The sequence below is a fragment of the Bos taurus genome, chromosome 4 (assembly GCF_002263795.3).
Source record: "Bos taurus isolate L1 Dominette 01449 registration number 42190680 breed Hereford chromosome 4, ARS-UCD2.0, whole genome shotgun sequence".
Taxonomy (NCBI): Eukaryota; Metazoa; Chordata; class Mammalia; order Artiodactyla; family Bovidae; genus Bos; species Bos taurus.
In genome coordinates, this window is record NC_037331.1 from 53601896 (window position 1) to 53628870 (window position 26975).

The window sequence follows — 26975 nt, forward strand, 5'->3', positions numbered from 1 at the left end:
AAATCTGTCATTACGGTTTTTTTAGGACAAATTCGTTTTCCATGTTGTATAATGAAGCATTTTACAAGTACAGTTTTTTCAAGAACTGGAGCAATTTCAAGAGTCCTTTTAAGAAAAAAATTTAGGCCTTCTAAAAGGTACTCACTTGGTCCACTTCCATGTGCAAGCTGGCCCACTGAAAGAAAATATAGTTTGAGTTCAACTTTTATAACATAATATTAACTCTGTATCACTCACATCTAGTTGGTAAAGCCTATGAATTTTTTTTTTTCAGTTAGTAATACAAAGAAGTAACTCATGAATTGGCTTTCATTCTATCGTTGTATAAAACTCATTTGAGAATAACTATTCATCTCTCAAAATTCTCTAAGCTTCATCCTATAATAAGCTGCTGGTGCTGTTAAGTCACATCAGTCATGTCTGACTCTGTGCGAGCCCACAGACGGCAGCCCACAGGCTACATCACCAGAAATCCACATGCCTGGACTTTACTCTCACAGCTCTCTGAAGCAGTATTGCCTGATACACAATGTGTGCACACATGTGGGTTCATGTTCTAGATTCTCCACTTACTAACTCTGTGACCTTCAGAAAATTACTTAATTTTCTTCATTACAATTTCCTCAGCAGTAGGATAACTTTGGAAGTTCAGTTCAATTCAACAAACATTTAGAGTATCTATTACATAACTATGCCTTGTGCTGGAGTCAGGTATAAAAAATTAGTTCATCATTGACCCAGTATTTATTTTGAGCAAACACTATGTATTACTCTTGGTCTTAAAGACTAAGGTTAAATCTTTGAACCAGGCTGACAAATTTCTTATTCTCATAACTTATATTTTAATAAAATATTCAGAAAATAAACAAGGAAACCAAGATCTAATTCAACATAAATTCAAATAAGTGATAGGCACTAGGAAGAAAATAAAGCAGAATGAGTGGGTGACTTGGGGAATATGTCTGCTTTAGAAACAATAGCCAGAAATGATACCATCTAGGAGGTGAACATTTGAACAGAAAAATGAATGATAAGGAAAGATGATCAAGAAATCTCTATATTCAAGGAGCTTATTGTCTAGCAGGGCACAGAGAACAAATGTATAATTTCAGTAAGTGCTAAATTGAAGTTTGTAGACATCTCTTAGTAGAATGTGTTTGAACAATGTAAAAGTGTCCTAGATGAAGTCATGCCCAAGTAGATATTCACTAAATGTCAGTCATCTTTTCTCTCTTTAAGATTTAACATGGTGTCCTTCCTTTTAATCAATACAAGGGAGAACTACTCAAGTCTTCATAGTGACTTTTAGGATCAGAAACAATAAAAATTACATCATGCCACAGAATTCGCTTTTTGCTTCTACTAGCTATGGTTCTTAACTTCTGCCCCAAACCACTATTTCCTGTTGTGTTTTTTTCCCCAATCATTTGTATTGTTTTAAGGTCACAAGCTATCTTGATCTTATTTGTATCTAAACAGGAAATTAATTTTTTAAGCACAAAAAACATGTTCACCCATTCCAGTTATTTTTGTGTCTGGTATTTAGAAAAAGTGCTTGTCCAACTCTTGTGACCCCATGGACTATAGCCTGCCAGGTTTCTCTGTCCATGGGATTTTCCAGGCAAGAATACTAGAGTGGGATGCCATTTCCTTCTCCAGGGGAACTTCCTGACCCATGTCTCCTGCATTGCAGACAGATTCTTTACCACTGAGCCACCAGGGAAGACAAGAATCCCTCTACCTCTTCATAGTTCAAACACAAGCAATAGGATGAGTGTGCAAAGAGCCTAACCATAAAAAAATCCAGCTGTATTCATACAGTTAGAGAGAGGCCGGGGCACTGATCATGGGAGAGAGGCCAAGAATTAGTGTTCAATGTAAGGAAATACGAATATTCAACTAAAGATAAGTCTAGAACCACACAAGACAGGAAGGACATGAGTACTGTTAGCTGAAGTGATAGAACGAAGTCTAAGAATCAGTTCTTATTAAACTTGCATGGGCACTCAAGGAAGTGACAGCATTTGCCAGGGAGTGGGGAAAGTTGTGTGGAGTGGGGAAAGTTGGGTGGACTGAGATTGGCTTGATCAAATGGGCTTAGGGAAGCTTTAGCAGAAAAATATGGGCCCAAGGCAAATGATTCCAGTCACTGTCGAGGTTCAGGTATGAAAGTAAGATTCCAGGCTGCAAGTCAGAGGGCCTAGGCAAGTCTTGATCCAGGACTCATTTGTAACCAGTGATATTTTCACTCCAAGAGAAAAAAGAGGTGGTCCAGAATCTAGCCTGAAGTTAAATGGCCTCAGCAGCAAAATTTCTCAGTAAAGGGGTAGAAGCTGTGTAGCTTTATAAGTCATACAAGAGATGGTGACAGATTTGAAAGTACTCAGAGTAGCTGTAGTATAAGTAAATGGAACACAAAGGATTGTCATGCGTTCAGGATTTTACACTGGTGGCATACATAGCTAGGTGAGGTTGTTGCATCTTTTGATGCTTATTTTCTTCTAGTAGTTTACTACTTACAGATATGATTTCTACTTTTGTAATGCTTAAAATTTGATGTATATAAAGTCCTGAGAAGCCAGATTTTAAAAAAATCTGGCACCAAAAAGCAAAGGTACACCTCTGATGGCTAGAATAGCAAGAAGTCTCAATTTTTTATTTATATTGCAAAAGAAACAAATAAAATTCCTGAACTTCCCTGGTGGTACAGTGCATAAGAATCTGCCTGTCAGTGCAGGGGACACGGGTTCGACCCCTGGTCCTGGAAGATTCCACGTGCCACAGAGCAACTAAGACCATGTACCACAACTATTGAGCCTGTAAGCTTCGACTACTGAAGCGTATGTGCCCTGGACCACAACAAGAGAAGCCCGACTCACTGCGACTAGAGAATGCCCGCATGCAGCAATGAAGACTCAACGCAATCAATATATATATATTTTAAACATATATATATATGTTAAAAAAAACCTTCTAAGCACGTGAAGATTATCTTTTGCCTGAGGGATTTTGTGTTCATAAACTGACACTGATAAAATCTCCAAGAGAAATATGTTTATTGTACCTAGTGACTAGGCTAAAAAGGAAGAAAAGTCCTAGTCCTTTGGTGAAGACAGATAGCCGTAGAGATGATGGATGTCTGGAACAGGAAGAGGCATCCATTAAGCCAATCACAGTTGGCACCCTGTTTCAGCACAGAATGTTTGACACTTACTCACAAGTTACTGAAATGATTATGTGCTCAGAGTGAATCCATGTAGGCAAACCAAAAACTTTCACTGATGAAAAGAGAGCCTGTTATAATATTTTAAAGGGTGATTCAAAGAGATTCAGCTTTAAAGTATAATTTTTTAATAAAGTCAAAGGAAATTCCAGCACTGACACATTAATAAATACATTGATAGCCAACCTGTTTTGTTCTCTATGTTGTCAGCAGTGAAATAAAATTAGATTTAATAAAAGTTTATATAGTACAATGTAATTCAGACTATCTAATCAAACTATAATTCACTAATTAAAAAAAAAAGTCATAATCCTCTTTCAGATAGGGTAAACAGGGATGCCAGGGAGGTTTAACATGTCAATCAACCAGTGAGAAACAAAATATTGTAATATTTCATAAATAAAAAAATAGTAATCAATTATTCTTATATAGTCCTTTATAGTTTTATATACTGGGTTACAACTTTGACTGTAACTCAGCTTTTAATCACTAGTAGAAACAACTGAAAATAGCATATGAGACCCTGTCCCTCCTCCTGGGCAGGGGAGGTCAAGTTTCCCATGGGCAGAGTTGGAAGTAGCAGCATGAGAGCCTCTTGAATTTTTCTAGACAAGGATGGATTCTAAGTTTAGGAACCAAGAGTCTAAGAAGATGGCAAGAAGTTCTGAAAACAAGTCCAAGGACAGGGGATGCCAGGGAAGACAACCATTTGTCATTTGCATGGTTTGTATATGGGCCTCTCAATACTGCCCTCCTGGGCCCTGTAACACATTTCAGAGAACAAATGCTTAGTTCCAAAATAGTAACAAAGAATTGTAAAAAGTCTCCTTTAAAAAAGCTTTAAAAAATTAAGTATATATTGGTTATTCAACTAAAAGTCACAGGTTCAAATATTTCATCATTTTTCTCCTGCTACTGCATTATTTATGTTGATATGTCCACAGCATGAGAAAATGAGGGAGAGCTGAGGATAGGCTAATATTCTGTAAGAACATCCAAATTCCCTGTATCTTTGCATCACACTTTCTCAATCAACATAAATCAATAAATACATAATTGCACACACAAGGACCTTAGGGTAAAACGAAGGTCAAAATGTGGTTTATGTTATAGAAGAATTTTTGGCTAGTAGAAAAGAGAGAAATGTAAATGTCAAACAATACTGTGACACAATGAGCCACTGTGCTTTGTTCTGTGCGCAGGATCAGAACCCCTGGGTGAGGTATATGGTTGTTCTATGCCGCTTCTGGGTTTCACAGCTGGCAAAGAATCCACCTGCCAACGCAGGAGACACAAGAGCCATGGGTCTGATCCTGAGTCAGGAAGATCCCCTGTCGGAAATGGCAACTGACTCCAGTATTCTGGCCTGGAAAATTCTATGGACAACGGAGCCTGGCAGGCTATATAGTCCATGGGATCTACAAAGAGTTGGACATGACTGAGCATGCACGCATACTATGGTATGCCATTTCCAACAGTGAGAAACCCTAATTTGGAAAGTGGTGAACTGGTTTCAGATTTCTCTTTTTTCTTTTTTTTTAAGCATTTCTATATCCTTTCTTTGAAGAAGGCAATGGCACCCCACTCCAGTACTCTTGCCTGGAAAATCCCATGGACGGAGGAGCCTGGTAGGCTGCAGTCCATGGGGTCGCTAGGAGTTGGACACGACTGAGCGACTTCACTTTGACTTTTCACTTTCATGTATTGGAGGAGGAAATGGCAACCCACTCCAGTGTTCTTGCCTGGAGAATCCCAGGGACGGGGGAGCCTGGTGGGCTGCTGTCTATGGGGTCGCACAGAGTTGGACACGACTGAAGCGACTTAGCAGCAGCAGCAGCATACCCTTTCTATGGTTCCCAAGCCTAAAAATTATTCATGGCCCTCAAATACTCTCCTTTAAAACTCTTCCATAGTTTTTCACATTTAGAATAAAAGTTAAATTCCTTTCTCTGGTTAATAAGTCTATAAGATCTAGCCCTCAAATTCTCTCCAAGCTCATCTCACTGATTCATTAGATTTCACACATTCTGGTCCTTTACAGAAGTCCCTTTCAAACAGTAATGTGCAAACAAAACCACTGAGTTCTTGCTAAAAATGCAGAATTTTGCCCGTGAAGATTTTCATTTAGTCAGTTTGGAGCTGCTGCTGCTGCTAAGTCGCTTCAGTTGTGTCCGACTCTGTATGATCCCATAGATGGCAGCCCACCAGGCTCCCCTGTCCCTGGGATTCTCCAGGCAAGAACACTGGAGTGGGTTGCCATTTCCCTCTCCAATGCATGAAAGTGAAGTCACTCAGTCGTGTCCACAGGAGAGGGGGATGTAATTCTTATATTTGTAAAAAGCTCCAAAGTGATGTTGATGGTACTGGTCCTGGGATCACACTTTAAGTAGCAAGGTGCCAGCTCATTCCAGACACAGCACTATGAGCAGCAGTGAAATTCACCAAGCACATTCTCCACTTAGAAACACAGTGCCTGTTTTTCCTCCTGGCAGCAACTTGCTTCCCTCACATCTTTGTATAGCATGATTTGTCATGCAGGTATCTGCTCACATGTCAGCTCTGGAGATAAGTCTTTCTTAATAACCCTATCTAAAGTGGCCCATCCAGTCACTGATCTGTAACAGTCAACCAATGCTTCTTCCTATTTTACTTTCTTAATTACACCGTCATCTTCTGAATTTTCTTCACTGAACTATTCATTTCCTAGTAAGTTCCATGAAACAATGGCATGGACTGAACTGTTAGCATGGTTTCTCAGCACATAAAACAATACCTGATCCAAAGGGCTGGCTTTATGGATACATAACCTGTGCAACTTCACTTGGCCTTCTGTTTAGTTTAACACTGCTGTCACCATCTAGACAACAATAATTTTATCTTTGAACTTGTGCTTTTTAAGTAAAGGGTAATGGGACAATGAAGCATGATGTGAGTAGAAGAAATTCGCTCAAAATATGTCTTCTTTGCGGCCCCATTCTCATATTATGTTTGTGATGTCCCAGAGCAGAAAATTCTGACAGACCCACATACATGGAACTCAAGAAGACTCAAAGTTATTAGAATTAAGTGAATTTCTTATTTACTTACTTGTAAGGTAAATGGGGCATTGACCGCCCCAGGAGACCACACTTTCTATAGAAGCCAGAATTCGCTTCAAAAATGCAAAGAACAATGGAGTTCTAAGAAACATGAATGGTCCAGGAAATCTATTACCATGTTACTTCCCTAGTCCATCACTTAACACAGAAAATTACGTACAAAGAAAGGGAAGATAAGGAAAAACACAGTTCCTTCTCTCTTTGGTCCTCCCTTACTAAGGACAAAAGGAGACAGTGCTAATAGAATGTGCACATATTAAGAAGTGAAATAAAGACAGTTGAATTAGTTCTCTGCAATATTTCTACTGTTTTATTAAAAACAAAGTATATGCATACATGAGGTATGAAATATGAATTGAAATGCAAATTTTGGGTAGTCTGGATATGGATTAAATGCTCTTACACTTTCATTTAAAATTGACACTGCACAACATAATGATGAGTAAAATTCATGCTAATTAAATATTTTAATTTTTTCTTAATTAAAACAATTGCAAAAAGACAAAACAAAACAAAAAAACAAAAAATAATGACACATCAAAAGAGAGAAGAATGAAGAAAGAAAAGACTTTATAGTTGATACTTTTAATGGAACTTTTCCCTGATTTTTGGACAAGGAACCCACATTTCATTTTCTGCTGGGTGCCAAAAATTGTGTAGCCCATCCTACTGATCCACAGAAGCACATGTTGAATGGTAGAATTGTACATTTACTATGTGGTGGGTGCTATGCAAAGCCCTCTATATAGATTGACCTTATTTTATCTGCACAATAACCTTTTAAAATAGATGTTACTGTTTAATAGATGAGAAAACAAAGGCTTAGGAAGATTAAGTAATTTAGCCAATATCTTAAAGGTTACTGGTAAAGAAGCTAGATTTCAGACTAGGATTTAAGTCTGCAGGATCCCAAAGTCCATCTCTTGATGACTCTGCTGTAATTTCTCCCAGAAGTCAGTCTTATTCCAGGCTTTGCTTGGGCTCCTGGAATATTCCAGAATGGGTCCAAGATTCTATTCTGAAAAAACAATACTGATCTCATTTCTACCTTGTTCCTAAGGACTCTCAAAAGTTTTTAGTTCTGTATCTATACCCAGATTTTCACATGGATCCATGTAAATAATTCACAGTTGAGTAGGTGCCAGACACCAATTAAATCAAATTTCTCAAAGTATTTCAATATTTGTGTCTTAGAGACTATGGGAACTTTTAACCTTATTTTGACATTTTATTTAGATCTCCAAGATGAAGACCATTTCATTAGGGTCTTTTAAGTGTTTCTAGCTATATTCCAGAGCACCAAGAAACAATGTCTTTCAGCAGTTTTAATATTCTTTGCCCAAATCTCACTGGCAAATGTAAGTATATCTTTTATTCATGCTGTTGAATAAAAGTCTCTGCCTGGATATGCATGATGTTTAAAATATTTTAAATAATGCTCACTATGGTAACAATATATTTGAAGTTTCTGTCATTTGGAAATTAAAATGTTCAATTAGAGAGTGAAATATAGTACCAAACTCTTGAACATTTAGTATTAATGAAAGGGGAAAAAAAATCAGTGTGTGATCATATATCAAACATCTCACGTTTTTATTTTAGTATTTGTTAGCAGATAGGACCTATTTATCTAACATATTTGTGATTAAATTTATTTTACCATTATAGTTTTTAAGTCAAATATTTACTTTTCATATACATTTTTGATACGAATATTTATTACTATAAATCCATTTTGAGATGAGATGTGTTGTAATAGGTTCAGTATGTATAATGAGGCCTAATCACAGGCACTTACCTTCGCTCTGTTTCAAGGTACAGAGCTCTAGATAATTACATGGTAACATATTCATACATCATGAGTTGTAAGAGATTTTCAAATACTTCTAATTTTGTTGATATTAACATCTTCGAATGGCTATATTCACTTTTTCCTTGCAGTTTAAAATCCATCACAGGTACAAAATTAAGTGACAGAGCCATGTGGATATCATTTAATTTGGACTCATAATAAAATAAATCACTTAATTATAAACTTCTCTAACTTTTAAACTCTGCTTTTGTCTGTTAGAGAAGCCAGTTGCTTTTGCTCTTAATATAAGCAAAGAAATTACAGGGAAAAACTGGAAATTCTCTTAGCCTCAACTTCCTTATTTCTAAAATGAAGGCGAATGGACTTGACTTTCAAGGGACATTCCTTCCCTATGAATCCAGAAGATTTATTTTTCTCCTTTAATATGAACCAGACATTATTTCACCTTCACTTTGATTTGACTACTAATATTACTTCTGTGCATTTAGTCAAAATAATATGAAATTACCCAAATACTCAAACAAAAAGTTCTCATGCTCATTATAATTGATAGGACAATTTGGGTGAATTTTTAAAGCATTTACCTCAGTTCCTTGCTTCACCTGGGAATTGAGATAAATATCGATATTATGCATGGTACTATATTTTTAAATGTCAATTATCATGTGCTGTTGTCATGGGTTGGGAAATGTTTTCCCCCCTTTCTTAATTACATGATGCCCTACCAGTGCTTGCTTGGTGAACAAAGGATGACCGAAGTAAGACAAAGAATAAGTTTTTGGTTAACCTGAATGAAATACAAAGCACTTTCACATTTTATACATTTCCAAAGTAAAACAACAACAACAATTGTAACACCAAAGTGCTTGTGTATGCTTATTTGTGTGTGGGGTGTGGGGTGATGTTAGGGTGTATGCGGGTGTGGGTGTGAGTGTGTGCGTGCCAAAGAGACAGGGGAAAAGAAAATAAAACACAAAAATGGAGAGAATAAGAAAAAAATACAAATGATTCACGGTCTCAAAACTCTCTAAACTAAGATTCAAGATGTAATGTATCAGTGAATGCCCTCCCTAGGTCTCAAAAACTAAAACATAAAATATACTTGGGCAAATGATCAAAATAATTTCCATATTTATTCTGCTTTTAGAGCAGTTATTCTCAACCTCAGGCTGCACATTAGAATCATCCAAAAAGCTTTTAAAAAAAATTTCTGAGCCTCACATCAGATCAATTAAAATCAGATACTGGGCGGGACTGGACATTCCTACTGTTTTAAAAGCTCCCTTAGCGATACTAATGTGCAGCCAGGGTTAAGAGCATTGATTTATAGTAAACCCTATTATACAGTGTGGTAAGAAATCTGCATTTAAATTTTAAGTGAGAACACCAATTTTTAAGAGTTTGAAGTCACCTTACCAAGTTGATGATACATTCTGTCCATTCTTCAATTATGACTCAAACCAGAAATCAAAAGTACCTAAGCCCATGCTGAGCTGGTGGGACTATGAGTCAGTGATCATACAGCAGCCTTGAAAAGAGTGCCTTTCTTGATGCATGCTGGCCCTGTTTCCACGGTGGCCATCTCTCCAGGTAAACTCCAGAGAACAAAACCACCCTGCCTGACGTGGGTTTTCAAGCTTTTTTTTTTTTTCCCCCCTGTTTGAAACAGTTAAATCGAGGTAAAAATGTAATATTCATAGGATACATTGAAGCTCCCTAGCCTGGAAATTTTTATTTCTTTGCCAAAGGAAGGTAGAACAGTTTTCAGGCAAAAAATATTAAAATAAAAATTGCCTACATTAAAAAAATTCTCTCTTTTATTGGTTTCTTACCAAAGTGAAATGTGACCTGCTGCTTGGAGGTCGCTCCCAGGATTAATAATCTCCAGGTGTATTCAAAACTATTAACTGCCTCTGAAGGGAGCAAAAGGAGGCTTCCAGAATCCTGCTATTTGTAGGAGAGATACTGAGCTCAGTGTTTGCTGCTTCACTGAGTTCCTATGGCCAAGGTATTCATGTTGTGCTTAAACTAGGAAGCTTGAAAGGAATAACTTGGGCAGAGAACTTTGTTGTGCTAGCATGAATGCACTGAAGGCCTTGTAAAGAAGCTTGTTTGAATTACATATATGTTAAACAGTTTCAGAACCGTTTCCACTTTAGGTTTTTGCACAATAAACCCCAAATTGCACTTTTGACTACTGAGCTGAGTCTTTTTTACTTGCTTTTTCCCCCAAAATAATAAATCCCCTTAATGATGACTGCAGCACTGTCACACACTGACACAGTCTATTTCTTCAACCTCTATGTTATTAAAAGATGCAACTTATTTATGATGATTAATAACAATGAAATATGCATGAAGAAATAAATTATACAAATACTGAACTGTACATAATAGGGAGAGAGAGAAATGGCCAGGTACTAGCTACCTGCCCCCCAGTACTGACATTGGACAGCAGAACAGTTCTCTCCAGCTAATTTTCCTCTGGGATCGTAACTTAGGAAGCAGGTTATGAGAAAGTTTGAAAGGTGTTTTGACAGGTTCAAACTCTTTTTTTAATCGTGGAGTTGTAAAACCCAATTTCTCCCCCGACCCAGCTTTTACTGTTGCTCTCACATCACATTATTGAAGGCAGCCTAGAACACCTGAGTCAATGCCAACTGACGGCATGTGTCAAATCTTTTGTCTCAGCTGACACAGAAATGCCACGTACCCTCCCAGTGCTCTTCCTGAATATCCATAACTTAGCACTCAGGATGCGGGTGCTAAGCAGGGTAAGGGAAGGAGTGCATCTCACGGTATCAACAGTGTGAGTGGATGTGCAACAAGATAGGAACTGCCATTAGGTGACTGGTTCAGAGATGGCTTATCGCCCTAGCGCACTCATGAATTCATAATCACTCCTGGTGCAACTGCTTCCTCTAGTTGGCATGTTTATTCTGAGTCAAAGATATTAAGACAGGCAAGCCCAAGTCTCATGATTTTCACATTTTTATAAATAAGTGGATGCAATTTTTAAAAACACAAATCACTGCTTCTACAAAATTAAAGCAATCTAACACAGAGTCGGACACGACTGAAGCGACTTAGCAGCAGCAGCAACACTTCTGCTAAAGCTGAAATTCCACAGACTCATGGCTGAAGTTCACAGGCACAAGCAGCGGCCTTTCCACCCCATAGAGGATGCAGCTACATTGTTTTCAGAAGACCTGGTTTAAACTGGCTTGTGAAATCCCCCATTTTGGAAAAGCTAGTTGAGTCTTGGAATATCAGGAACAAAAATAAAACTACTGCTTTACTTTCCAACAGAATAAAATTCGCAACCCATGAGACCCTTCAGGAATACTGAAGACCATTTCTAACCACAGCACTGAATGATCATGCCCTACAGGCTCATTGCTGTTATTAGCTATTTCCAAAACCTTTTGTCAAATTAATCATTTCACAGACGTCTCGAACACACACAACAGATGTTCTTACAGATAAATTATGTGACAGAGAGAGAAACATGACACTTTCAGGAGATAAATATTAAACTAAGTCAAAACAAAATATGGGGCTGACAATCCCTGTAGTAATTTTTATTGTCACATGGAAGGGCCTGATTACTTTGGATTCATTTTTGTCAGATGGAGTTCATAGAAAATTTAGATTATTAACTGTAGACAAAGTCAATTTATAACTGTATGTTTATTTGTGATTTTTATTGATTATGATGTGTCGCTCCATGAGAATGCAAACTCTGTGACAGCAGTCATGAACCTGGCTTTACTCAGTACTTTGGGAGTTTCACTTTGTTTTCTTTGGGGGGTTACCCGGTACTTTGCACTAAGAAAACTGAACTTCGTTAAAAAAAGAATCTCACCATAAAGGGAGAAGATTTGAACCCTCTGTTTTACATTATAGATGGTTTGTTTGAGAATTAGATCTGCCATTAGGTGCTTCAAATGCTTAACTCTTTCAATTCAAAATGAAACTTGAACATGTTATGAAAATGTCCCACAATAGAATCAGTAAGTATCTTGCATTCATCAGAAGGCAGTAATATATGTTTTTATGATTGGAGGCCTCCCTGTCTAATTCATAGCTTTCAAAGCTCTAGTAAGAAAACTGAACGACCCACTATTTTATAATTCATCTCAGTTTAAACTTCTGAATAATTTTTTTTAGTTTACCATAGTCATTTCATTACATGATTAAACTTTAGCTCATGTAAAATCTAAATCATAGGAAATAAATTTGAGTAACAGATACCCTAAAATAAGAAGAGTCACTATTTAATAGTGGTTATGAAATTTATACTTGCAAAGTTTCATTGTGGATAACTGACAAAAATACAGATTCCTAGGTTCCATTCCCAGAATTATTAAGTCTGGCTTGGGACTAGGAATCTGTGTTTTAAACTAATACTATACCTTGAGCTCTAGGTGTGAGAAAAATATTTTGGAAAATACTGCCCTTGTATCTTAGGTTTGAATTTAGCTTTTATTTCGGGGGGAAGGGAGAGTAAAGGTTTTTCAGCTGTAAAACTTGACTATAAAAATGTTTTCTATTCTGTCATGGAGACCATCCTCTTCTAGTTAATGAATTTTTCTGCATAAACAGTGGTCAGTCTTGTGAGCTGACTTTCTGCAAATTGTATTCTCCTTTGAAAATGGTTGGTTTACTTCACTTCATGTAGCTCCAAGAAGAATGCTTGCTTGCTTGCATATGTGCGCAGTCATGTCTAACTCTCTGCAACCCCATGGACTGTAGCCCACGACATTCCTGTGCTCATGGAATTTTCCAGACAAAAATACTGAAGTGTGTTGCCATATCTGTCTCCGGGGTGTATTCCCAACCGAGGGATGGAACCCACATCTCCTGCATCTCCTGCAGTGGCAGGTAGATTCTTTACCACTGAACCACCTGGGAAGCCCTCTAAGAGTGGGAGTGTGCATTATGGACAAGTAAGACTTGCTGAAATATTGGAGGTAAGTAAAGTACACTGACCTTCTAATAGCAGCAAATCAGATCTGAGGGGAAAGACAGCGCTCTACCGGGAGAATATGCCCTAAAGACTCTGAGAGGGCTCTGCTTCCATCTTAAGATTTGTACAACTTTTCTGCTGTCTCTCTACATAAAGTCCACTCCCTTTTCCAAGAAAATCACCATACTACCCATCACTCTACTGCTTTTTTTTCTTCAAAGCACTAAATATCATCTGAAATGTTCATAGTTATTTGTTTGTTAACATAGTTTTTTGTTTGCTTCTCCAAATAAAATGCAAATGCTGTCAAACCAGGACACTTAACTGTCAGTTAGGTTCAGTTCAGTTGCTCAGATGTGTAGGATTCTTTGCGATCCCATGGACTGCAGCACACCAGGCATCCCTGTCAATCACCAACTCCCGGAGTTTACTCACACTCGTGTCCATTGAGTCGCTGATGCCATCCAACTATCTCATCTTTTGTCATTCCCTTCTCCTCCTGCTCTCAATCTTTCCTGGCATCAGGGTCTTTTCAAAAATCAGTTCTTCACATCAGGTGACCAAAGTATTGAAGTTTGAGCTTGAGCATCAGTCCTTTAAATGAACACCCAGGATTGATTTCCTTGAAGTCCAAGGGACTCTCAAGAGTCTTCTCCAACACCACAGTTCAAAAGCATCAATTCTTCAGTGCTCATCTTTCTTTATAGTTCAACTCTCACATCTATACATGACTACTGGGAAAGCCAAAGCTTTGACTAGATAGACCTTTATTGGCAAAGTAATGTCTCTGCTTTTTAATATGCTGTCTAGGTTGGTCATAAATTTTCTTCCAAGGAGTAAGTGTCTTTTAATTTCATGGCTGCAATCACTATCTGCAGTGATTTTGGAGCCCCAAAAAATAAAGTCTGACACTGTTTCCACTGTTTCCCCAACTATTTCCCATGAAGTGATGGGACCAGATGCCACGATCTTTGCTTTCTGAATGTTGAGTTTTAAGCCAACGTTTTCACTGTCTTTTACAGTCAAATACAAAAGAAGAGCAGATGGACACAGAGCAATAACAATAATCACAAATCCTAAAAATAAAATTCCAATAATTGAAATAATAGCATTTTTAAACTTCTTTAACAGTCATGATAAACTTTAGATGTGACCTTGGTAAAGAAAGAATCATGAATTAGAAAGAGTACTGGGGTATTTTATTTGTAGGATATGTAATTGCTTTTATTGTTCTTATTATTGTTGATTTTGTTTTATTTCCATATGTTCCTGATTCATATGTGCCTGAGGAAGACTGGCATGTTTACTGATTTCATGGTATTTACATGTTAATTGAGGAACTAACAAAAAGATCAGGTTAAGATATGTATGAACAAAGCTAGTGAAGTTAATGGAATTCCAGTTGAGCTATTTCAAATCCTAAAAGATGATGCTGTGAAAGTGCTACACTCAATATGTCAGCAAATTTGGAAAACTCAGCAGTGGCCACAGGGCTGGAAAAGGTCAGTTTTCATTCCAATCCCAAAGAAAGGCAATGCCAAGGAATGCTCCAACTACTGCATAATTGCACTCATCTCACATGCTAGTAAAGTAATGCTCAACATTCTCCAAGCCAGGCTTCAGCAATATGTGAACCATGAACTTCAAAATGTTCAAGCTGGTTTCAGAAAAGGCAGAGGAACCAGAGATCAAATTGCCAACATCCGCTAGATCATCAAAAAAGCAAGAGAGTTCCAGGAAAACATCTACTTCTGCTTTATTGTCTATGCCAAAGACTTTGACTGTGTGGATCACAATAAACTGTGGAAAATTCTGAAAGAGATGGGAATACCAGACCACCTGATCTGCCTCTTGAGAAACCTGTATGCAGGTCAGGAAGCAACAGTTAGAACTGGACATGGAACAACAGACTGGTTCCAAATAGGAAAAGGAGTATGTCAATGCTGTATATTGTCACCCTGCTTATTTAACTTATATGCAGAGTACATCATGAGAAACGCTGGGCTGGAGGAAGCACAAGCTGGAATCAAATTGCCAGGAGAAATATCAATAACCTCAGATATGCAGATGACACCACCCTTATGGCAGAAAGTGAAGAAGAACTAAAGAGCCTCTTGATGAAAGTGAAAGTGGAGAGTGAAAAAGTTGGCTTAAAGCTCAACATTCAGAAAACTAAGATCATGGCATGGCAAATACATGGGGAAACAGTGGAAACAGTGTCAGACTTTATTTTTTTGGGCTCCAAAATCACTGCAGATGGTGAATGCAGCCATGAAATTAAAAGATGCTTACTCCTTGGAAGGAAAGTTATGACCAACCTAGACAGCATATTAAAAAAGCAGAGACATTACTTTGTCAACAAAGGTCCATCTAGTCAAGGCTATGGTTTTTCCAGTAGTCCTATATGGATGTGAGAGTTGGACTATAAAGAAAGCTGAGTGCCAAAGTATTGATGCTTTTGAACTGTGGTGTTGGAGAAGACTCTTGAGAGTCCCTTGGACTGCAAGGAGATCCAACCAGTCCATCCTAAAGGAGATCAGTCCTGGGTGTTCTCGGAAGGACTGATGTTGAAGCTGAAACTCCAATACTTTGGCCACCGGATGCAAAGAGCTGACTCATTTGAAAAGACCCTGATGCTGGGAAAGATTGAGGGCAGGCGGAGAAGGGGACGACAGAAGATGAGATGGTTGGATGGCATCACCAACTCAATGGACATGAGTTTGAGTGAACTCTGGGAGTTGGTGATGGACAGGGAGGCCTGGTGTGCTGTGGTTCATGGGGTCACAAAGAGTTGGACATGACCGAGCAACTGAACTGAGCTGAAGATATGTATAAAAGTGAGGATGGTTACTAATTAATTTTGGTTAGTGCTCTGAAGCGGAGAAGGCAACGGCACCCCACTCCAGTACTCTTGCCTGGAAAATTCCATGGATGGAGGAGCCTGGTAGGCTGCATGCAGTCCATGGGGTCACTAAGAGTCAGACACGACTGAGCTACTTCACTTTCACTTTTCACTTTCATGCATTGGAGAAGGAAATGGCAACCCACTCCAGTGTTCTTGCCTGGAGAATCCCAGGGACGGGGGAGCCTGGTGGGAGGCTGTCTATGGAGTCACACAGAGTCAGATACGACTGAAGTGACTTAGCAGCAGCAGCAGTGCTCTAAAGAAAATCAAACTGTATAGTCTGATAATTTGTCCGGAAGAGTGGATGTACTTTATATACAGTGCAACAGAAGACTTTTACAAAGTAGGAAAAAAAAATCTTAGAATCCTTAGGTCAGATCCCTCCCCAGAACCCTTTCATGTTTCTAATCCTAAGGAAAAAGAACAAAACTGGAGACATAACCCTCCCAGACTTGAGACAATATTACAAAGCTGTGTAATCAAAATAGCATGATATTGGCCAAAAAAAAAAAAAAAAGGATATATGGATCAATGGAACAGAATAGACAGCTCAGAAATAAACCCACATGCCTACAGTCAATTCATCTCCAACAATGAAGGCAAGAATACACAATAGAGAAAAATCAGTCTCTTCAGCAAGTGGTGTTGGGAAAGTTGGACACCTGCATGTAAATCAATGAAGTTAGAACATACCGTCACAGACAAAAATAAACTCAAAATGGCTTAAATACTTCAGTATAAGACATGACACTATAAAACTCCCAGAAGAGAACACAAGCACAACATTCTCTGACATAAATCATACAAATATTTCTTGGGTCAGCCTTCCAAAGCAAAAGAAATAAAAACAAAAATAAACAAATGGGACTTAATCAAACTTATAAACCTTTGCACCACAAAGGAAACCAGAAACAAAGCAAAAAGACAATCTATGGACTGGAAGAAAATATTTGCAAACGATGCAACCAACAAACACTGTATTTCCAAAATACACAAACAGCTCATACAGCTCAATAAAAACAAAACAAAACAAAAAAAACATTCAAAAAATGAGCAAAAAGCCTAAATAGACATTTCTCCAAAAAAGATATACAGATGGCCAACAGACACATGAAGAGATGCTCTACATTACTCGTAGAGAAAAACAAAGGAAAACCACAATGTGATATCACCCCACACCAAGCAGAATGGCCATAATAAAAAAATCTACAAATAGTAAATTCAGGGGCTTCCTTGGTGGCTCAGTGGTAAAGAATCTGCCTGCCAATGCAAGAGAAATGGGTTTGATCCCTGGTCTGGGAACATCCCACATGCTGGGGGCAACTAAGTCCATGTGCCATGACTACAGAGCCTGTGCTCTAGAGCCCTGGAGCAGCAACTACTGAGTCCATGTGCTGCAACTACTGAAGTCATACACGTATAAATGATCATTTTTGCAAAAAAATTAAAATCAAATCTCATAATTTTTTTAACTTACTCTTTTCCTAGTAATTCAACATTACTAGCAAATGAAATTGATTTTATAATAGCCCTTATAATTATTAATGACCTTTAGGCCTGACATGTGTAACAGATACATTCTCTGAGAAAATATGATAACAAAAGGATCATGGATAGTATTCTTTCCATGAGATTTTATTTTTAGCACCCAAATTAGATACTCACAGATTATTGATTGTGCATGGAAGTAAGCTGGTCATCATATTTTAAGACTATGTATCCTGATTTGGGTGAAAAACTCTAACTATATATGTTATATATGACTATGGTAACTATATATATACATATATAGTTTTCAAAAGATAATAGAGTATTATTTCACTTCAGTTCAGTTCAGTCGCTCAGTCATGTCCAATTCTTTGTGACCCCATGAATCTCAGCACGCCAGGCATCTCTGTCCATCACCAACTCCCAGAGTTCACTCAAACTCATGTCCATTGAGTCAGTGATGCCTTCCAGTCATCTCATCCTCTGTCGTCCCTTTCTCCTCTTGCCCCCAATCCTTCCCAGCATCAGAGTCTTTTCCAATGAGTCAACTCTTTGCATGAGGTGGCCAAAGTATTGGAGTTTCAGCTTTAGCTGAATGAACAATGAACACCCAGGACTGGTCTCCTTTAGTATGGACTGGTTGGATCTCCTTGTGGTCCAAGGGACTCTCAAGAGTCTTCTCCAACACCACAGTTCAAAAGCATCAATTCTTCGGTGCTCAGCTTTCTTCACAGTCCAACTCTCACATCCATACATGACCACTGGAAAAAACCATAGCCTTCACTAGATGGACCTTTGTTGGCAAAGTAATGTCTCTGATTTTAATATTCTATCTAGGTTGGTCATAACTTTCCTTCCAAGGAGTAAGCGTCTTTTAATTTCATGGCTGCAATCACTATCTACAGTGATTTTAGAGCCCCCCTAAAATAAAGTCTAACACTTTCCTCATCTATTTCCCATGAAGTGATTATTTACACTTGTATAAAACACATAGGAATACTAGTTTTTAATATCCTTTTTCAGACATAGTTTTACCCTCCTTGTTTAGGTGTGCCAATTAACATTTCTGGAAGAACTGAGATGTGCAGGAAGAATTCTGCTAGCCTTGGAATTAAGCTAAAAAAATTAGAAATTCCACAATCACATAGAATATAGTAAATGATCCCTTGACAAAGCAAACTTTAACTTTTCTAACCCTCAGCTATGTAGTTTACTTCAGCTATAATCAATAATGTTAAATGTGATCATGTTGTTGGGTTCTAGGTCCCAATTTTTATAATATTAATTCTAACTCTTATGCATTTGAATATCAAAGTGGCCTAGCCAATATGCACCAGTGAGAAAAATTTGCTTTTATATAAAACTTTACCCCCATATATTTTGTTTTAATGGCTGAGTTATCAGTCAGGTGAGAGGCTTTCATCATGCAATCAGCAAAAGTGACTATTAATTATTTCACAAAACTTCAGCATCAAATTTTTAGCATGAAAAATATAAACACCATCTAAGCATGTGAATGGCACCCACTCCAGTACTGGAGTTGCCCGGAAAATCCCATGAATGGAGGAGCCTGGTAGGCTACAGTCCATGGGGTCGCTAAGAGTCAGACACGACTGAGCGACTTCACTTTCACTTTCCCCTTTCATGCATTGGAGAAGGAAATGGCAACACACTCCAGTGTTCTTGCCTGGAGAATCCCATGGACGGAGAAGCCTGGTAGGGTGCAGTCCATGGAATCGCACAGAGTCGGACACGACTGAAGAGACTTAGCAGCAGCAGTAGCAAGCATGTGAAAATATGTTTGAATATTAAAGTTCACATAAACTGCTAACATTATAATACCAATTGTGGCTAGAGATGGAACCACTGACATAATTTTCCCTCCAATAACTCTGAGTTCTTCAGTATATCCTAACATTCTGTCCCTCAAATCTGATTTTAAAGGCATATGGTATGAACCTTCTTCATTTTACATCATATATGTAATATGAAAATTAAGTCTGGAAATTATAATTTCCCATTGACTTACATTATAACTTTATACATGCTTGAACTCTAATTAGCAGTGACATCTAACATGTAAGGTTTAGATTTCTTGGCCCACTAAATTTTGTTAAGAAGAGTGATCTACAACTAATGCTGACATGTAATAGGAGGGCAACTATTTAAAGAAACTCTTTTTAAAATTAAAAACTCACTTGGAACACAAGTTGTCATCTTTTTGTTCATCTCTTTGGCAAATTTGAACTCTGATATATCTGGTTTTATTACCAAAAGGGGCAACTGTAGTTAGTTTTATATAAATACAAAAAGAAAATGCTTAATTTTCTTTAATAACTGCTGTAACTGAACTAAACTAAATTTCTACTATGGAAATGTTTAATGTTAGTTAAAAGTAATAAAGGACTGTTCTACATAAAAAGCATAACAATGAATCTTTCCTTTAACAAAAGTTAAATTAATAACCATAATTAATACATATCACAATTTATCTGCTTTATTATTAAAAATAGACACCCGGAGACTCTTACTGTTTTTGATGAGATAAACTAAGGAGTTCCCCAGATGATTAGTTTGCCTAATGTGCTTTTACATGATAAAACAAACAAAAAAATTGAAAAACTTCACAGTAGAAAGCACTTTTAAAATATGTATTACTAGTATTCTCAAAATATTCTGAAAGTCACTATGGGAGCATTTCCTTCAAGTTGTGCATAAATCACTTTGCATGTTCACCAAATATCAGAGGAAGAGATGTCAGCAAATAGCTTCCTAAGCACAAGATATTCTTGTAGTTAAATATTTCATTTCTGCATGGGTGGCCATGAACATCTATGAATTTACTGGGCATTTGTAGTCTATGTGGCACAATAATAGGTATGTAAAATTGTATATTATCTCATTCAGATAAAAGATACGAGACTAATATGAGAATTATCAACAAGTTTAAAACATTTTATGCTCAGTTTTATTACATTCAGGACTATAGAGTAAATGTCTCTAATATAAATTTTCTTTCTTCTTGTGAATTCAAGGCAGGGCTGTGGTTCATTACAAACATCAATAAACATCAACATACTAACTTTTTTTTTTTTTTTTAAATCAGATTTTATCCTTCAGGACTTTGGTCCATATTTGAAACTTTCTTCTCTTTCTCCATGGTTTACTATTTTTTCAATTATTTAACAATATTTATATTGTGTTCATTTTGTACTAAATACTTTATGTGTGCTAACTCATTTGATCTTCATAGCAATTCTGCAAGGTGGGTGGGTGACTTGCCCAAGGTCACACAGCTAATAAAAGGCATACCCAAGATGTGATGTCAGCAGTCAGACTCCAGAGCCTGTGCCATAACCATTTATCCTATGCTCTGCCTCCAATAATGACCTCAATGGGTGTTCTTTGGAAGTACTGATGCTAAAGCTGAAACTCCAATACTTGCGCCACCTCATGTGAAGAGTTGACTCACTGGAAAAGACTCTGATGCTGGGAGGGATTGGGGGCAGGAGGAGAAGGGGACAACAGAGGATGAGATGGCTGGATGGCATCACCGACTCAATGGACATGAGTTTGGGTGAACTCTGGGAGTTGGTGATGGACAGGGAGGCCTGGCGTGCTGTGATTCATGGGGTCGCAGAGAGTTGGACACGATTGAGTGACTGAACTGAACTGAACTGAAGTTGCATACCCGAGCACTGATCATTTTATTTTGTATTTGTTGTTAACCTTTGCCAGTAATTGCATCCCAGTATCTATTAAATCTCAAGACTCACAAAAGAACAGGTTGTCTGTGAAGTTATCAAAAGCTGTATTCTCTGGACATCGCTGGTAGTCCAATGGTTAAGACTCTGCGTTTCCACTGCAGGGGCTGCAGGTTTGATCCCTGTTCAGGAAACTAAGATCCTGCATGCTGCATGGTGCAGACAAAAGAAGAAAACAACAACAACTGAATTCGCAATTTCAAGAGCAAGCATCCCACTCCTGGGCAGCCAGAGAGCCTGCCTGGCAGGAATACACCTTCCTACAAAGAAAGCATCAAGCCAGAAACCATAAGCTACTGTAGCACAAACTGCTTCCCAGGTGGCACAGTAGTAAAGAACCCACCTGCCAAAGCAAGAGACACAAGAGATACTGGTTAGATCCCTGTGTCATAAAGATCTCCTGGAGTAGAAAATTGCAACTCACTCCAGTATCTTGCCTGAAGAACCCATGGGCAGAGGAGCCTGGCAGGCTACAGTTCATGGGGTCACAAAGCACAAACTAAAAGCAAAGCTCTATTACGTTTTTTTTTTTTTTTTTTTTTAATATAAAGAATGGTAATTTCCTCTAGGAGAGAATCAAGGCTTAAAATGTTATACTTTATTTTTACTCAAACCTTTTTTTTAAAATCTTTATTATAAGTACAAGCAGAGAGCAGTATTTTCATTTTATAGAAGGAAAAATTGAGATAAGGTAAGATTATCTTATCATTAGAAGTTAAAAGTAGATGTTACATGGTATGTTTTCTGGGTACCAGGAATACTCCCCCAAGCCCTAAAAGCTCTTCTGATATTTATAATTTGTGTTTGTTTAACTAAAAATCCATGCTTATGACTAGGGTTTGAGCAGTACTTGAAAGGAGATGTTATATGGTAATACTAAACATTATTAATAATTTACACTTGTGTAAGTTCTTCTGAAAATTGATTCTTGAAGGGAGAGAAATGAGTAAGTAGGGGTGGGAGGTATTAGGAACCCAAAGGAAAGCTTGCTCAGAAGACGAAGAGAGGTAAATGGAGAAAGTACACAGAAGGCAGCATTTAAGGACCCAAAGAGAAATTGCCTCTCTTCTGTTCCATGTAGAAGAGGGTTACAGTGAAAGCAAGCCTATCAAATTACTCTTTACTAATTGACAAAAGTATGGTCACAGTGATTTAACTATATAAACCAACTTATATAGTATTAGGATATTAAGTGTAAAATTGCAAGATCAGTTATTCAAAACTATAAATAAGTTTAAGTAGTTGAACTTGGGTACAAATCAAACCTCAGGCCAGTTGCTTCTAAAATTAATTGAAAAGCAAAGCAAGGCAGGTACTGTTGAAGCAAAAAGTGGGCCTCAAAGTATTTCCTTTGCTAAAATTTAAAGTACTACCTAGAACAATGCCAGGAGTCCTGGTAAGACTTTGCTTAGAGAATCTATATACAGGGAAAAACTGTCACCCCGATTTTTCTTTTGACTAATTCTTCCAGCCAAATAATGAAATGATACAAAAAGTGTGGTATGGACTTAATACAAGGAACCTTGGATTGGAATTCATTGCATGAGTAGAGAGTGACTCTTTTGATGTAGCAATCTCCTGGAAATGCTAGCAGTCCAGGAAAATCAGCAAATATGGTAATTTTGTGGCTTCCATATAGCAGTTTTAGTAGAGGGTAAAGTTTTACATGTATCTACTAAAGGAAATATCAAAGGTGGAATACTTGTCTGTTTCACATATTATCATATTTGGCAGTTAAGAACTGTGAAGAGTCTGAAATTTACCCTACTTGCAGGCTAACAGGTTACCTTGCCACAGGTTCATAGATGCTGATAGAAGAAAGGAGAATCCTGGTCAGAGGCAAAGAACCATATATTACTGATGGCAATATCAGCAGCCAGTGTTTATCAGTATTTGTGCCATTTCCCCAAGTTCCAATTCCAGAGAGCTAGAAAAGTAGGTCAGGTGGTGCCAAACAAGTGAGGGGCCCCAAGTTTAGGGCATCCACATATTTTATAAAGGGCAGTAAGCATCCCTGACCTTTGCCACAGAGGGTAATGCCATCTCCATTTTCCAAGGATGTTTACTGTATAAACCTCTTTGAAAATGTGATGTGGAACAAAGGCAATCAGTGCCTCTGTCCATGAGACATGCAGAAACAAGAGATCCAAAGGGGACTGTCCCTAACAACTGCAGATAGCTTGACATTTTTTTTTAATTTAGACTTTCTAATCTTTCAATAATACTTGCTTCTATTTTTCTTTGATACAAAAATATGAGACAGATGAGAAAAATCCCTCAGCAATAAACTTCCAAAACTAAAAATACAGATGTACTGGACATTATGGTTCTACCTCCATTATCAAGTCTACTCCACTTTCATTGTGGAACAGAATGTTTCTGGGTAAAAGTGATGCTACCCCCAGCTCCTGATATGGTCTAAGACTGACATAAACCAATCAGCAAAATCCATTTCCCTTTCATTGTGATTGGTCTTAATAACCTACAATACATTTAAGTTAATCAGTACCTGGCATTCTCCTGGAAACAGGTATCTAGCTGAAGACAGAGGGGAAAGATGACCCAATGATTTTTTTTAACCATTTGAGCAAATTTAAATTTAAGATGCAACTAAAAGCATCCTTCCCAAGTGGCACTAGTGGTAAAGAACCCACCTGCAATGCAGGAGACATAAGAGACATGGGTCTGATTCCTGAGTCAGGAATATCCCTGGGAAGAGGAAATGACAACCCACTCCAGTATTCTTGCCTGAGAATCCCATGGACAGAGGAGCCTGGTGGGCTACAGTGTCCTTGGGGCCAAAAAGAGTTGGACATGATTGAAGCGATGTTGCGTGCACAAAAGCAGCCTATCAGCACAGTGCTATTCAAGAAATCATGGCTTCTGGCTATTTTACACTATTTCAATATAATACCGTGCATCCATGGCAATAGGTATTCCTTTTTGGAATTTAATATATAATTTCATCTTTGTTTTTATATTCTAAAGGAATATCTTTACATAATGTCTTCTTTGTACATCTTGGAATTTCTAAGTTAAATTCTTGCTATTGAAAAGATCTTTAGACAGCTCAAAAGCAGTTTCAATGTTTTAAGAAGGATTAGACAAATCATAGATACCAAGAAAGTGTATCCAACTTAAATTCATGGGATATATGTGTCCTGATAATTGGTGGAAGGAGATGCAGTCCAGGACACCAGAGCCAAAGATTTAGTAAAAGTGGCATAAACAACATTCATTCCAGAGTGGACACTGACACATTATTCTACAAGCTGTGGAATTACTGAATTACAAGCATGTTCATTATTTGCTTACAGGTGCTTAACCAGTTGGAATAGTCACATAAAAGATTGCTTCATCTCCAGAAAAACAATGTTTTCAAGAGTTTCAGAGATGAATGTGAGCAAGTGAAGATTAACATTAGGATTTATTTTCTTCAACTCCAGTCTCTCTAAAATGTTAAGAAGAGTAATAAACCCAAGAGTTTCACAAACTGATCTTTTACCCCTTGAACTCCAGTAATCAGGTTCCAATCCCAGAAACCATTAGAAAAACACAAGCCACAATATTTTAAGCTCACCCAGATCCAGTATCTTAGAATAATGACCATTTATTTAATCTTCCATTATGAAATAACTCTGAAGTGTATGGAACTGTATCAGGCACATATTAGCTGGTCAATAACATTAGCTATCATGATTATCATCACTGGAACAGTAACATATTAGAATAGATACATGATTTTTAACTTAATAATGCTTAAAAAATAATTTTTAAGTAAAATTTAAGTCAAATGATGCTATTTTAGTTCCATATTCATCTCAAACTTTCATTACTATATATATTGTTTGTAGGTTCTTTCCTTAAATGTGCATGGAAATTTTAAGATATTTTAAAATTGCAGTCAAGTTTAAAAATATGGTATAAATGCTTAAAATGTTAGTTTATGAGTTATTTGGCAAGATGAGATTTTCTTTCTTCTCCCCATTTTCTTTCTTTGACCTTCCCACATTTGATAAATCAGTGAGAGGTGGTCAAAATTAGAAAGAAAACACTAAATGGTTTATAGTTATTTCTCTTTCATCAATGGAAAGACAAACTTTCTCTTGAGGGCAGAGGACCTGAGACCAAGTGAGATTTTGCAGAAAACAAGGAGGAGGTAGATCAGAAAGGAAACGGGCTTCAAGATACCGATCCAAGGTTCAAACTGGAAGAACCACGACGTCCTGAATAGGGCAAAAACTGAAATGTTTTGTGATATTCCTTGGACTGTTCATGCAAAGAATATTTTCCTTCCACTGAACTGTACTAACACAGTAATTACTAGATATTATGCATATAACAGAGGCTTAATGACTTCAGAAATACAGTATTTCAAAAGGTGAAATTACTTTTTTTTTTGGTCAGTCCTTTCTCTGATCTTAGAAATAAAAAAAAAAAAAAGTAGCTTTCTCATCAGAAGAGTTGTGTGTTTTTCTTATTTACAGGGACATACTTTGTAACTGTTGTCTGGTAAGTATCATTTATTAAATGCATCTAATAATTGTTTGCAAAATAACAGTAATTGTATCTTTTTTGAAAGGACACTCACAGTTCTCCCAGAATGGAATGACCCCCTTCTGCTGTTCAACTGAGTAAATGACTAATAGATTATCCTTAGCTATTTCATATACTCTATTTATTCTACAGAAGCAAAATTGTGATGGATACAATTTACCAGAATCAAACACTGCTCTCTTCATCTTTCTTTTCTTTGTTGGCTATAGCACTCACTATGTAATGGTTATATTGTCAAGATTCTACTAGATTGCAATTCATTTTCCCCTTGTTACCCAAGAGCCTAAAAGCAAATTCCCCACAATACATTAAGAGGCATAAAACAATTCTTGAAGAAAGAATCAGATTAGATATGAAGCAATACAGGAAAAGTTGGAGATGGGGAATTACACTTATCAAGTTGCACGTAAAGAAATGTCATTTGTGAGATCTCCAAGGAACCTGTTGCGGCTGTTTGATAAACTGTGCCTAGGATTTGTCAGGTTGCAGCATAGCTCTCGGATTCAAAGAAGCAAGTGTTCACTTATCTTGTAAAACCCGTCCCATGATGGACCAATTTGTCCGCCAGTGTTTATCCCTCCTTCAAAGCAGCTTCACTAAGTGGATTTTTCCTGAATAAAAGCTGATGTTGAACTGCTATTTTTTTTCTCTTTCTGTGTGTTCAACCAAGTTCTTGGCTCATGAATATGCCTCCCCTTTTTCCTGGGCTTTTCCACAAATTTATGGAGGAATAAGGAGGTAAGCCATAATTAAATGTGCATTGCTTGGATAAGGGATGTCCAGGTAATTCAGATAATTGAAGTCTACTCATTATCCAAAACTCTCCTGTTCTACCTTTTTCTGATCCTATTCCTACAATGTATTTAAAAAGTAGTAAAGTCGGTTTCATCTCATTGTTTTAAGCCTGGCTGCTTTGTAATAAAGCCTCTAAAAAGCAGTGAAATTATATAAGAGGCAAGATGCAAAAGATAGCAGGAAGAAATGCCAGCAGTGTCTAAGAAAGGAATCCTTTAAAAAAAAGGTTTCTGTAATTAATGTTTTACCTAACAAGCAAGAGGCTCATTTTCTGTTTATGTATATGTTTATTTTCTTTATAAAGTTCATGCAAGAATTTGGGGAAAGAACTATTCAAGCATTAGATTTGGGGGAAGGAACGAT

General features: G+C 37.4%; 1 long non-coding RNA gene across 1 annotated transcript in view; it reads right to left on the minus strand.

Moving 5' to 3' along the window:
* Positions 1 to 144: 144 nt before the first annotated feature.
* LOC132345185 (uncharacterized) overlaps positions 145 to 26975 on the minus strand; it is an 80462-nt gene continuing 53631 nt past the window's right edge. Inside the window, exon 3 of the long non-coding RNA XR_009494378.1 lies at positions 145 to 175. This is a non-coding gene — a long non-coding RNA (uncharacterized lncRNA). The remainder of the gene's footprint in view (positions 176 to 26975) is intronic.